We start from the raw sequence: 15,235 nt of genomic DNA, 5'->3' as shown, positions 1-15,235 counted from the left end.
AGCAACAGTTGTGCGTCTTCTCCAGATTGTCCGCCATCGTACTGCTGCGAGTGCGAAATGCATCCTGGGATTTATAGCGGTTGCAAGTACACACGAGCCACCTCCGATGCATGCTTGGTGAAACGGCGAGATCGAGCACGCATCAAGAACACTTCCGGGTTTTACGACAGTACTCGCTTGATGCATGCTTCGAATTGGAACAGTGCTCGGGCAACGACTGATGACGTTTCACGAGTCCACGAGCACAAGAGCACGCACAAGTACGCGAATTGAGAAACTGCCAATATGTATATAAACCAGCCGCCGTCACACAAGGCGTTCCCCAAGGTTCTGTACTTGGCCCCCTCCTCTTCATCATTTACCTCCTCCCCCTTGGTCAGTTACTCCGCCATTTTCAAAGGACTTCCACTTCCACTTTTTTCTTGTTTATCTATTGTTGTGCCCCTATGTAAAGCGCTTTGAGTGTGAGAAAAGCGCCACATAAATTGAATCTATTACTATTATTATTATAAACAACTCTGACTCGAGCAAGCGTTGCCAAATGAGCAGCGAAATATACACATACTAGGGATAGTTGTTTAGTAACACGTGGTTACATGGGTGTGGTGTTCTGTCTGCGTGTTGCAGTAATGTGATGTGGAGGCTATGGAGAGATACAGTTTGGATCATTAGTTTCAGACTTGACGTTCTCTCTCTCTATATAAGTTTCAACCTTTCTCTTTCAGGTTGCACTGGCCTTACTCTTTATGGAGAGGTCGGAGGGACGGTCGTATTTCAATGCAACTCAAATCGGGAGGATGTACAATCTCTTTACTTGCAAGGAGGCCCAGATTTTAGAAAGGTTATAATTGGATATCATAAGACGAAGACGCCCGATGAGCCCAGTCGACCTGACACCTACTTGAACCATGAGGATAAAACGGTAACCTTTGGGAATCTAACCGTCTCAGACGAAGGTTCATACAAATGCATCATAAGCCATGGGGACCCCGGTGGAATGACTGAAGACACTACAATAACTCTCATCATAACTGGTAGGCCTCCGTTCACTCATTCCCACTCTCAACAAGAACATTGGTAACAAAAATAGATTGTACCAATTACATTAAACCACTCCAATCTGTTTGTTCTGAAATGCATAAATGTGGGCAGATCAACCCTTAAATGGTAGGCATTTTATATTTTATGTAAAGAATGTAACTCTCTTCAGTGTTTCTATTAACCATTAAGGTTATTTTCAGACCTGGATAAATTTCAGATTTGACCTCTGGAACTAGGCAGAGGGTTAACACAAGTCAGGCTGACAATTTAAATTAGTTTCAATAGAGTTTTCTACAGGCATTAAGGCTGTATCCAACAATTGTGTTTTAATTGTATGCTTTTATTAAACATTACACCCAGAACTGCTGTAAAATATTTTTTATAGAAGTCAAACATGAAGAAATAGGGGATAAGGCTATCCTTTGCATGCAGGTTTAGTACCTCACACATTGCATTGATAGAACAATGGGACATTTCTAACTCTGATTCTATTTCATTTCTCTGACCGCCAGAGGTAGTGCTTTAGCCCCTGAATGACTTACTGTGCGTCAACACACCAAAAGTGAAGAGAAGATTTGCCTGCTCGTTTGTGCAAGTTATCTCCTGGTATCTTCTGTAATGACCTTCTCTAGTTTTCCCTCTTCTCTAGCAACCCCCGATGCAGTCACACTAGAGCGCCACAACCCTGAGAGCGCTGGTGACGTCTCCAATGCCTCTGGTGACGTCTCCAATGCCTCTGGTGACGTCTCCAATGCCTCTGGTGACGTCTCCAATGCCTCTGGTGACGTCTCCAATGCCTCTGGTGACGTCTCCAATGCCTCTGGTGACGACTCCAATGCCTCTGGTGACGTCTCCAATGCCTCGCTTACATGTACGGCCATCGCCGTCTATCCAGTCAGCAACATATGATGGAATGTTTCTGGTGTCTGGTGCATTCCCAAACAACAAATAGTATTTGTAACGATATAGGCTGCTATTTCACTAACTTACGTTCATTCTGGTGCCAATGTGTTTTTTTCAAGATCTACTCTACCTTTTAATCGTACCAGTCCTGGTGTGTGTGGGGGGATTTGCTTGGTGGAAGGAATGCAAAGCAAATCCACGTAAGTGCACACAAGATCGTTGAGCAAACAAATTAAATTAAAAAACGCCAGTCTACTAAAAGTTGTTGACATTTTTCTTCTGGCTATGCAGGATTTTTAGCTAGATCGTTACGAATTTCAATACTCACTCATGACTAAAAACTAAAGGGATTCAGCCAGCTTGTCACAAGCTAGCTGAATCCCTTTAGTTTAAAAAGTCGCCTGCTGGCGATGTTCAGTTCATCCCAGGGCCTCCGTTTAACATAGGCTTTTGTTCATTTTCACCCCAATCAGCCCCACAAGCCGATCCAGTACCAGCAAGTTGCTGGTACTGGATCGCGACTTCTGGATGCGACTTCTTCGGTTGCTGGCAGCAACCGAAGAAGTCGCAGGTGAGTCACTGTGGTTACCAAGAAAAAAATGAAATGCTTGAAAGATGACTGATTATAAACTGTTGAAATATCGTTCTACCGCTGCCAAAATGTAATATTTTTCTGCATAAATGTATTCTTTCATTAAGGAGGGCATAGCAGAGGTGACCCTGCCGTAAGCCTTCTAACAGTAATCCACTTAAGATGTTATTAATGCCCTTCCATGTTTGTTTCCAGAACGTGAGAGTTTCGTGCCTCAGCCGCCCGGTGAGTCTCTGGGGTCATGACATTCGAAACAATCAAGAACAGTAAAGAAAGCAATTCAACTACTAACTATACTATTGTTTAAATTATTTTTCTCTACGTAATAGAGCATGTTTCTTGCTATCCATCGGTAAAAAAGCCCATCACAAACCATAGCTCACATACTGCGCTGTAATAGCGAGCCAAAAACCATGGCAACACGCACAAACAAGCTGTAGCCACTCAAACCAGGCTGAGGGCCGAGTGGATCTATAGGTAGCTGGCACAGAACCCACCCACGACCCAAATGGGCCGTCCATACATAAATAAGATCACTAAACAAGACAAGACTTGCTAATAGGGGCTAGGCCTGAGTTAATATACCTCATTGATAATGCTTTTCTAAATGCATCTGGCGAAAGCGCCTTTATCAGGTCTAAAACACGCTATGTAGACACAGGCCCCCTAACTAGGCCACTCTACGCATCAAGTTCAAAGTGCCAATATAAGTCGCTTCAAAACAATCCTATATTGATATCACAGGTGAGGGTGTCTAACTCAGATGTATGATGGACGGATCTACTACTAGTTTCCTAGTAACCAGAGAGAAAAACCATTAAGATGAATGAATGACACGCACAGGTGCTTTTTGAATCGATTGCCTTCTTTAATGCATAGTTTTACTATCATACCTCATTCATCCCCCCGAGTCGTACCGTAACTGAAGAACGCCTCTGCTACAATGGCGAGCTGAAACTCGCTAGAACAAGATCCAAATTTGGAAATAAACTAACTAAAAAGTGCTATTGCTTTGAGTGTGAATTGCATGTGTTTTTGTTTCTTTCACAGTTGCTGAGGATTTGGAGATGGAAACGTTGAATAATACAAATTCAAATGAAAACATGTAAGTAGTCACCCAGAGTGCCTCTACATTGTTGCCGTCTGCACATCTACCAGGCCGCCTCTGAATGTCCAACACCTGGAACCCGTTGATGGGACTGCAGACCACTCCATGTTGCTCTCAACAAGAGCAATGAGGTCGCTGCACTCACCGGATCATTTGTCAATATTCCAACAAAGATCAGACACATGGATGTCTGCTGCAACACACGCGTGGCTGAAAGTGGACAATGACTTCCTGTTTTCCACACAGGTTGATGGAATTAGCCTTTGATGCAACGGAGGGGATGTTTTAGATTTTTTTAAGTATTTATTTAGCTTGCTGTTTTTTGATTGTTTTGTTGCACTGGGACAAACTGATCAAGTGGAGCTATCTAGCCTTCTCAATCTTCTGTGGGGCTAACGCCACTGCATTGAAATAACGTATCTGGATTTCTTGCCCCTGAATTTAACTCTTACAGTTTCCAATAAATAATTTTTCAGCTTTATTTTTCACTGTTAAAAAAACAGCCTTCCATGAAACGCCATTAAACACTGACTGTAGTGTTTAATGGCGTTTCATGGAAGGCTGTTTTTTTAACAGTGAAAAATACAGTTGATTTACCTTTGAGCATTTCCTATTATAGGCTCCTGTGTAAAATGCTGTTTAGAATTAATATTTATATCAAGAAAGAAAGAACCAGCGAGTGACGCTCTTATTTCTGCTCTCCTTGCTTGACCGCAATCTAGCTTCTAGGATCGTGGGGATTTTTGACACTTATTACAAGATGAAACTTAAAATATGACTTAGGCAAATATGCTATGGGGCTAACAACATAAAAAACTTGGTACTGTACCTTTTGCTTGATCTGGTCTGTATGTTGTTGTTCCCTGCGCCCATATTTAGTACTCTGTAAGACTTGCCTGTTTACAAAAATAGCCAGGAAACCACACCGTAACCACACCGCATACTACAGGCAGGTTTATGTAATGAGCTCCATCTGGGTCAATATGGGCCGTCTATGGACTGAATGGATGCGGGGTGAATTTGAGACTCACACATACTAATAATTAATAAAATATGCATGTACGTTGTTGTAATTTTATAACTTTACTGTACACATAACAGTGTTATTTTTTTTTCTTATCCAAAATGTATGCTTAGCCTATAAATAGTTTTGCAATTCATTAGTTGGGAATGTTGACCATGGTTAATGTCCAGTTTATAGCTGTTTTTTTATTGTGTGGTATATTTGCACTCCAAACTCTGTAAACCCAGTAAAGCCACCTCGTTAGGGTCTCATGGTTTAGGCCCCAAATATTTAACTGATATGCTTCCATAACATAAGCCTTCTAGACCACTAAGATACCAAGAGACCAATCTGTTCATTATTCCCAGAGTAAACACGGAAAATGGGAAAGCAGGATTTAGTTACCATGCAACAAATATCTGGAATAAACTCCCTGAGGATTTAAGACTTGCCCCAACTCTGAGCACCTTTAAATAATACTGAAGACTTTTATGTTTGCTTTAGCTTTCTGCTAAATCGTAAATACATTGCACTTTCTAAAAAGCTTTTTTAACATTGCCTTTATTTTCTATTTTTATACTATAATGCCTTTTTAACTTTCTATTTTACTCATTTCTTTGCATATGTTTTCTTTTACATATCTATTTTATTTTATTGTATGACAATGTTTATATGTTAAGCACTTTGAGTCTGCCTTGTGTATGAAAAGTGCTACATAAATAAAGTTGCCTTGCCTTGCCTTGCCTTATGGTAGAGAACATTGCTTCAGTGAATAAACATAACGTCAATAAAACTTTGATAGCCTACATTAACTTGTCCTTGAATCGATTTCTGCATGAGTAATTTTCCCAGGAAATGGGGGTGATAAGAAACAAAACTCCCATGTTCCCATGACACTACTTCAAGAGGTCGACAACTTGGTATATTGTGATTGTCTTGATTGAGGGGCCCCTATCGGTAGAAGTAACATTTACCATTCAGTTCCTTAGAAAATATTCTAATAGAATATAAGTTATTAAACCTTTACTATGTAACTTAGTGCCTTAACAATATTAATATCAATATACAATATCTGAAAAAGTAAATTCATCCACTTTTGTGACGGTACGTTATCTTAACCATGTCTATCTGAAGTAGCTCCTTCCGTCATTATAGGACAAGATGGTCCTCAAAATAGAAGCCATCCCGCCGGCTGTTGGCTCTTAGCGCTTGTGCGCTAAAACGAAGTCACATAACAGAACGCCTTGTAAGAACCAAAGTTTCAAACACGAACTGCGATCCTATGCTACATGTCTTTCCATCCCTTTCAACCCGTGATCTTTTAAACGGTTTGGGATCAGAGGCGCCGGAACTGGTGGGTCCAAATTGTGCAACCACACAAATAATATAATATATACATTTGTCCTTGTCATGGCGTGGCAGTGGCGGTTGCAGCATGACCTAGACCTATTCACAACATTGTAGCTTTGAATTACAAGTCTGCTCTTGCCTCTTGGTCATGATGTCACGTGCACCAGCCAATCGGAAGCTTCGGCCGCAGGGTAGGCTACAAACCAGAAAAGTAGAGGCCACGCGAGAGCAGCTCTCTGACCAAGCACCACTTTTACCTTGCTGTATTTGTTCCTAAAAAAAATCTAGACAAACTATACATCATGCAAGGTGAGACTCCACTGATTCAAACAGTCCCAACCACACTAACCTGACCGGAAGCACACTTCAACACCCTGGCAGATGCCTGCTGCAGGGCTTTGTTCTTCTGCCAATACGACTCAAACCTTTCAACCCATTGCAGGGAAGAGATGCCCTGATTGGTCTGAAATGAGACAACAGCAGTCAACTCGGAACAGATATTATCACAGAGGACGCTATTTTTCATTGTTGATAAGAAACGTGATGTGACTTATAAACCATGATCTACAGTTTTACATTTACAGACTAAATAGCTCCGTACAATTTATACATCTATGATGGAACCTCATCCCTTGGCTACTCGATGCTGACGATGAGCCCATTTTGGAAGTCTGACACAGTGTATAATAGTTCACACGCTGGAGTGAAGCGTCAGGATTCCCAGCGACCACAGCCTCCTATCCACTTCCTCATGACCTTCAGTCTTAGGGTCTAACCCAGGCACACTTCCTTTATTTGAGATGAGCTCAGGATGCAACATGACAAGGCCTCGGTAATACACCCTTCCGTGGCAATTTCTTTAAGGGATATTACGTCTCTAGGACGGATGAGAATTCTTCTTCTAAACTTCAAAATGCAAAAAAGCACCAAATAGATTTAGACAATTAACCTATTTTAATGAATGCTTACACTAGACTCCTCTCTAGCAGAATGATCCAGAATACAGTTAGACAGAGCTATTTAAACAGATTCACACCCCCCCCCCACAATGCAGATGTAAATAATCAAATCAGATAATGTTTGAAGACATGACCCAAGTAAAATAATGCATAAGGGGATGCCTCCAACCTTGTGAGCGGTTTACCCCAAGCACAAAGGTTAACCTTTAGATGACACTGAGCAAGGTAGGGTGGCTATACAACCTAGGCCCTCCGATCCCCGTCTATAGTGAAGAATAAGGAAGAGTGTTCCCATTCAAACACTTCCCAGACTGAAGGGTACATCAAACCGGTACGTCCAAGAATAATTGGCCTTCATACATTTGCTCCTGGTTGGATTTATGCAACCATTTTTTTTACGTTTTATTCAGCCGTGGACTTGCATTTCATATAGTTCCCACTTTCAGCTTTATGAGTTTTCAAGGGAGAGCTGTCATAAGATGATACTTGAGTCCAAAGAAAAAGACATCCTCAAGGCTGGTTTGTTCTTCCAGGGGCCCCTGGGAGCGGAAGCTCAAGGCCCCCATAAACAATTTCCTTCCTTCTGTAGATATTGCTACGGGGATGCTAGATTGTTTATAGCAGGTGCTAATACATTGTGACGTGGTTGTGGGCAATATTATGTTTGTTTCGTGTGTGTGTGTGAGTGTGAGTGAGAGTGAGAGTGAGAGTGAGAGTGAGAGTGAGAGTGAGAGTGAGAGTGAGAGTGAGAGAGAGAGTGTGTATGTGTGTATGCGTGTTTATGTGTTTGCATGTGTAACGTTCAGGCAAATTAGAATTTCTAGCACTCAAATGGGGTGTCTGTGAGCGCTTTCGGGACTACCTTTACCACGCACCACATTTCACTGTCTATACAGACAACAATCCTTTGACTTATGTCCTCTCAACAGCCAAATTGAATGCCACAGGGCATCGCTGGGTTGCTCAGCTGGCAGACTTTAATTTCTCTGTTAAGTACCGCCCAGGCAGGTTCAATGCCGACGCTGATGGCCTTTCTAGAATGCCTTTAGACATGGACATGTTCATGCGGCAGTGCACGGAGGAGATCAGCCAAGAAGCGATAAGTGCCTCTGTAGATGGTGTGTCAGTGCGGGAAGAGGAACCTCCCACATGGGCTTGTACGGTGAAGGTGGAGTCTCTAAGTTTGCTGAGTGATGGATCTTGGACAGGCCTGAGTAAGCCATTGACATCCCAACAGCTTGTGGAGTGTCAAGAAAAAGATCCTGTCATAGGGCCAGTCATGGAATTAAAAAGGAAAAACCAGCGTCCATCAGCCAGATCATCTACCTCAGAATATCCAGGTGTGCGGGCGCTTCTGCGTCAGTGGACTAAACTGTATCTCAACTCCGAAGGTGTGCTCTACAGACGATCAGGAAACCGGCATCAGCTGGTTCTCCCGAGTGAGTATTGTCAGACTGTTTTCTCTGAGTTGCACAAAGAAATGGGGCATCCAGGGGTAGACAGAACTTTGGACTTGATTAGGGAACGGTTCTATTGGCCTGGGATGCAAGAGGAGGTGGAACATTTTGTTATGCATGCCTGTGAGTGTTTGAAAAGGAGAAGGCCGCAAACGCAAACAAGGACACCCCTAGTTCCAATCGTCACCACACGCCCATTTGAATTCGTGTCAATGGATTTCCTCCATCTGGAAACATGCAAGAATGGCTATGAATACATCCTTGTAGTTATGGACCACTACACACGGTTTGCGCAGGCTTATGCCACAAAAAATAAGGCAGCAAAAACTGTTGTGGAAAAAGTGTTCAATGACTTTGCACTTCGCTTTGGTTTTCCAGAGAAGATCCACCATGACCTGGGCAGAGAATTTGAAAATCGTCTAATGGCCCAGCTGGAGAGATGTTCCGGGGTGCGAGGTTCTCATACAACCTGTTATCATCCTCAAGGTAACGGACAGGTAGAGCGTTTCAATAGAACACTGTTGTCAATGCTGCGTACCTTAACCGATGAAGAGAAAACTGATTGGAAGAACTCCCTTGAGAAAATGGTGCATGCATACAACTGCACACGCAGTGAGGCAACAGGGTTTTCCCCCTACTACCTGCTGTTTGGTCGCTCTCCCCGCTTGCCCATTGATATCCTGTTCAATTTAGGATCAACCGAGACTCAGGAGAGTTATTCAGAGTATGTACTAAACTGGCAGGCCAGAATGCGTCAGGCATATGAGATTGCTTCGAGGACAGCTTCCAAAGAAGCTTCAAGAGGGAAACTGTCGTATGACAAGAAAATCCATGGAAGTGATCTGCAGCCAGGGGGAAGAGTTCTCGTCCGAAACCTGTCTCAAAGGGGAGGCCCGGGCAAGCTGAGATCCTATTGGGAGAATAAAGTCCATCTGGTGCTGGAACGGAGGAACAATGGCAGTCCAGTCTATGAAGTTATGGCGGAAAGCGGTGGAAAGACAAGGGTGCTCCACAGAAACCTGCTGCTCCCATGTGACAGTTTGCCATTTGATAAACCGGAGCATGACAGGCAGAACGTGGGCCGACGACAACAGACGGACTCCAACACCAAGAGGGAGGGACATGTGAGGAAGGTAAACAGAAGACAAACGCAACCAGCTGAACATACAGGCAGTGAAAGTGAAGATGAGTGCAAGTATGTCTACAGGTTTTCTCACAAGAGACGTCATTCTGGAGAAAACAGTGCACTGAATCCAGCTGCAACGCCCTTTGTTCCTGATCTTGAAGTGGAAGCAGAACCACTGGAACAAGAGACGAGTGATGCAGAAATACAAGAGACAGTGGACCTGGACATACCGGAAGAAGAGGCTCCATACCCGGAAAGAGATGACGAACCAGACTCGACGCAAGCATCTGATGAAGAGCCTGATCCGCAATCTGTGAATACCTACCCACAGAGAATACGGTGTCGGCCAAGGCTGCTGACCTATGGGGAACTAGGTAAACCATCTGTGGTGGAAGCAGGCATGAACAATCTGCAGATGAACTCCAAGGTTCCATCAGTTTACACTTTGTGGCGCCCCTGGACCGGGATGGACAGTGAGGTACAAGGGTGAATGGAGATATGTTATCTCAATTGTGGTATTTCAGGAATACTTCAATTACTTGAAGAATGTACTTTGAGAAAGGGGGAGAAAAGTTCCAGGTGATAACTGAAGCCCTTGAGTCTGGGCAAGGATATTGATGTATTATTGCTGTGGATAATAAGGTATATTAATGCATAGAAATGTCAGAGACATTTTAGTTTGAGGGGGAGAGTGTGGCACCCTGGGTTCAGGATAGTTAGTAGTTCTGCTGAGTTCAACCAGTTTCTGTTAGGTTGGTTGTAAATGCACCAGCCATTCCACTAGGGGGCAGCAGCGCTATGGTACGCATCACCAGAGCTCGAAGAAATAGAATGTATCGCGAGTTCTGAATGAAAGACGTTCATTGCGAACTGTTGCCAGAAACGGAATGTGTTTTGTCTGTTACAGGTGAGCTGGTGTTAGTTACGTGCACAATGATGCTATCAGTTAATAGATTGTAATATAACATGTAAAGGTTAATTATGCCGTTTGTTTAAGTTAGACTCGATGTGTTTGCGGACTACTCATTGGCGCGTAGTAGTAGGTTAGCCCATGTTTCCCTCCAGTAAGGTCAGGTGACCACGCAAGGGGATCGTACTGTTGTGTTTTATGAAGAAATAGAATGTATCGCGAGTTCTGAATGAAAGACGTTCATTGCGAACTGTTGCCAGAAACGGAATGTGTTTTGTCTGTTACAGAAAACATGATCAAATAAATCGATTGTGAGACCAAGAAATCAACCTCATCATTGAGCCCGTTACATTAACACGAAACATGGGAAAGCAGGATTTAGTTACTATGCAACAAATAGCTGGAATAAATTCCCTGAGGATTTAAGATTTGCCACAACTCTGAGCACCTTTAAAATAAGACTGAAGACTTTTGTTTGCTTTAGCTTTCTGCTAAATCTTAAACACATTGCACTTTCTAAAAAGCTTTTTTAACTTTGCCTTTATTTTCTATTTTAATACTAAAATGCCTTTTTAACTTTCTATTTTACTAATTTCTTTGCATGTTTTCTTTTACGTATCTATTATTTTATTTTATTGCATGACAATGTTTATATGTGAAGCACTTTGAGTCTGCCTTGTGCATGAAAAGTGCTGTATAAATAAAGTTGCCTTGCCTTGCCTTGCCTTATGGCAGGGAACATTGCTTCAGTGAATAAACATAACGTCAATAAAACTTTGATAGCCTACATTAACTCGTCCTTGAATCGATTTCTGCATGAATAATTTTCCCCGGAAAAGGGGGTGATAAGAAACAAAACTCCCATGTTCCCATGACACTACTTTAAGAGGTCGACAAACTAGGTGTATTGTGATTGTCTTGATTGAGGGGCTCCTGTCGGCAGAAGTTACATTTACCATTCAGTTCCTTAGAAAATATTCTAATAAAATGTAAGTAATTAAACCTTTACTATGTAACTTAGTGCCTTAACAATATTAATATCAATATACAGTATCTGAACAAGTAAATTCATCCACTTTTGTGACGGTACGTTATCTTTACCATGTCTATCTGAAGTAGCTCCTTCCGTCATTATAGGACAAGATGGTCCTAAAAATAGAAGCCATCCTGCCGGCTGTTGGCTCTTGTGCGCTAAAACGAAGACACATAACAGAACGCCTTGTAGGAGCCAAAGTTTCAAACACGAACTGCGATCCTCTGCTACATGTCTTTCCCTCCCTTTCAACCCGTGATCTTTTAAACGGTTTGCGATCAGAGGCGTCGGAACTGGTGGGTCCAAATTGTGCGACCACGCAAAAAATATAATCTATACATTTGTCCATGTCATGGCGTGGCAGTGGCGGTTGCAGCATGACCTAGACCTATTCACAACATTGTAGCTTTGAATTACAAGTCTGCTCTTGCCTCTTGGTCATGATGTCACGTGCACCAGCCAATCGGAAGCTTCGGCCGCAGGGTAAAAGAAAAAAAGAATCTAGACAAACTATACATCATGAAAGGTGAGACTCCACTGATTCAAACAGTCCCAACCACTCTAACCTGACCAGAAGCACACTTCAACACCCTGGCAGATGCCTGCTGCAGTTCTTCTGCCAATACGACTCAAACCTTTGAACCCATTGCAGGGAAGAGATGCCCTGATTGGTCTGAAATGAGACAACAGCAGTCAACTTGGAACAGATATTATCACAGAGGACGCTATTTTTCATTGTTGATAAGAAACGTGACGTGACTTTTAAACCATGACCCACAGTTTTACATTTACAGACTAAATAGCTCCGTACAATTTATACATCTATGATGGAACCTCATCCCTTGGCTACTCGATGCTGACGATGAGCCCATTTTGGAAGTCTAACACAGTAATAGTTCACACGCTGGAGTGAAGCGTCAGGATTCCAAGCGACCACAGCCTCCTATCCACTTCCTCATGACCTTCAGTCTTAGGGTCTAACCCAGGCACACTTCCTTTATTTGAGATGAGCTCAGGATGCAACATGACAAGGCCTCGGTAATACCCCCTTCCCTGGCAATTTCTTTAAGGGATATTACGTCTCTAGGACGGATGAGAATTCTTCTTCTAAACTTCAAAATGCAAAAAAGCACCAAATAGTTCTAGACAATTAACCTATTTTAATGTATGCTTACACTAGACTCCTCTCTAGCAGAATGATCCAGAATACAGTTAGACAGAGCTATTTAAACAGATTCACACCCTCCCCACAATGCAGATGTAAATAATCAATTCAGATAATGTTTGAAGACATGACCCAAGTAAAAGAATGCATAAGGGGATGCCTCCAACCTTACCCCAAGCACAAAGGTTAACATTTAGATGACACTGAGGAAGGTAGGGTGGCTATACATACAACACAGGCCCTCCGATCCCCGTCTATAGTGAAGAATAAGGAAGAGTGTTCCCCATTCAAACACTTCCCAGACTGAAGGGTACATCAAACCGGTACGTCCAAGAATAATTGGCCTTCATACATTTGCTCCTGGTTGGATTTATGCAACCATTTTTTTTTTTACGTTTTATTCAGGCGTGGACTTGCATTTCATATGGTTCCCACTTTCAGCTTTATGAGTTTTCAAGGGAGAGCTGTCATAAGATGATACTTGAGTCCAAAGAAAAAGATATCTACAAGGCTGGTTTGTTCTTCCAGGGGCCCCTGGGAGCGGAACAAATACTTTTTATATTATGTTGCTGTGTATGTGGAATGTAAAAAGGGTTGGAGCAGAATAAATAACTTCATAGCCTTCACCATGGTCAAGCAGTAGCGTCACCAAAGAATTAGGATTGTGGGAGCCACGGGGCTGCTAGAAGAGAGAGGGAGAGAGAGAGAGAGAGAGAGAGTATGTGTGTATGCGTGTTTATGTGTTTGTATGTGTATATACTGTGTCCCTTATGCTTTGCCAACATACATCTGTACCATGTCAATATCATTTTTCTATGTTTTTTTCGATAATTGCATCAGTGAGAATGCGTACGCGTTCATTAAGTGCATGCTGCCTCAAAAAGTGTGCATTTAGGCTGCATGCACACACAGGCACACATATATCCTGTCCTTGAAGTGGTTGTTGAAGGGGTTCATTTTCTCACATTTTTCTCCATCCATGACTTCGGTAAGACGTGTGGGTATGTGTGTGCGTGTCATTTCTAGTACACACGCTGAAATAGATCCGTTCCAATGATACTTATAAATATAATTTAAGGAATTATGCGATGCTCCATGTGGGCGTCTATACGAGTACAACGGTGTCTGTGCTGGCGTGCGTCCTTGTGTGTTTGTGTGTGTGTGTGCGCCTTCCTTATAACACACATATCTGTTTCATAGCGGCCTGGTCGATGGTGTGTTCTCCGCTGTACTGCTGTGTGAGTGTGTATGTGTGTATGTGAATGTGTATGTGCACGTGTTTGTGTATGTGTATGTGTGTGTGTGTTTATTCTCCACTGCTGTGTGTGGGGGACATCAGTACACGAGTAATTAAGATATACTCGGCTAAACCTACTCCATCGGGTGAAATTTAAACCATGGAGAGAGAGAAAGAGAGAGAGAGAGAGAGAGAGAGAGTGTTTCAATAAAGTCAACTCTCAGGGTGGTACGTGCCCCCCTTCCCCCCCGCTGTTGCCAAGCCACGTATTGTTTGCGAGAGGATGTAGACAGAGGAGTGTCACACAGCCAGTAACATCATGTGACATCCTCGATGTGAAAAAAGATTGAGGAGACTAAATAAACCCCTGTAGCCACACCCCTGTGCATGTACACACACAATGTATATGAAAACACCAGACTATTGAGAACATCTGATGGTGAGCAGAACGGTGATGTAGAAGCTCATTACAGAGTTATATGGCCAAAAGTAAAGGCTCATATTTCGGGTTATCTCGGACATGGTGGAGAAGAATAGGGGGAAAGGAACTTTGTCGTTGACCGGCTGAAGTCCATGAACCGCGACTTGGAGGAGAAAGGGATTGTACCCCGGGAGCGGAGCTGCCGTACTGCCGCCGAGCTCCCCGCACCGGAGCTGCCGGACTGGCAGTTCAGCTCCCGGAGTACACCCGCCGTAGCAGCCGGAAAGCTTTGGCGTTAGTTTATGCATATCTCACTCAAAATATCATGTACCTGCAGACTTTTTGTGGGAAGTTTGTATGTGTGTGGGAGCACCAGAGACACAAAACAACACCCCGAATCCCAGGAAAAGTGTTGTTTTCATAATATGTCCCCTTTAAGCATTGGGGGACCATGAGCTCAGTCCCCTGCAGACATGTCCTCCAACACACACACAACAGTGGAGTCTCCATTCACCTCTTCATCAGTTTGTGGTGGTGGGAGGATAGTACTAGTGGCCGGCGGCAACTTTTGACGCGAGGCATGCTGATTAGACCGGATATAGTATTTGGTTTAAAACCACCACTATAACGTAATATGGTGATGTTTAATAACGGAGTTGGTGTGTCGGTCGAAGCGTTGTTTGTTGGTGCGTGACTAAAAAGCTGAGATTCTAATGGGCTTTTGTTGCGCATTGTCACGCGGTTAAAAAGTTGCGGCGAATTCAGTTTTAATTCAGTGCGCTATGGTTCGACTCGGGTGGGCCAAAAGTGTCAATGGAGGAGGGGAGCAGAACAGCCCAGTCACTTTCAGCGCTCACAGCTCACCGCATTCAACCAGAAGGACGTGTTGAGGTGACGATTACTACCCAATCACAGCACATTACGCCCTAA

The 15,235-nt window shown here is 43.1% G+C and overlaps 1 protein-coding gene across 7 annotated transcripts in view; it reads left to right on the top strand.

Annotated features, from left to right (window-relative positions):
- The window catches only part of LOC132455174 (NACHT, LRR and PYD domains-containing protein 3-like), an 82,045-nt gene that overhangs the window by 47,106 nt on the left and 19,704 nt on the right, over positions 1-15,235 (top strand). The window lies entirely within an intron of this gene.

The sequence above is a fragment of the Gadus macrocephalus genome, chromosome 4 (assembly GCF_031168955.1).
Source record: "Gadus macrocephalus chromosome 4, ASM3116895v1".
In the NCBI taxonomy this organism is placed as follows: Eukaryota; Metazoa; Chordata; class Actinopteri; order Gadiformes; family Gadidae; genus Gadus; species Gadus macrocephalus.
Note: the sequence above shows the minus strand (reverse complement) of the source record. Positions and strands in the feature narration are given on the sequence as shown.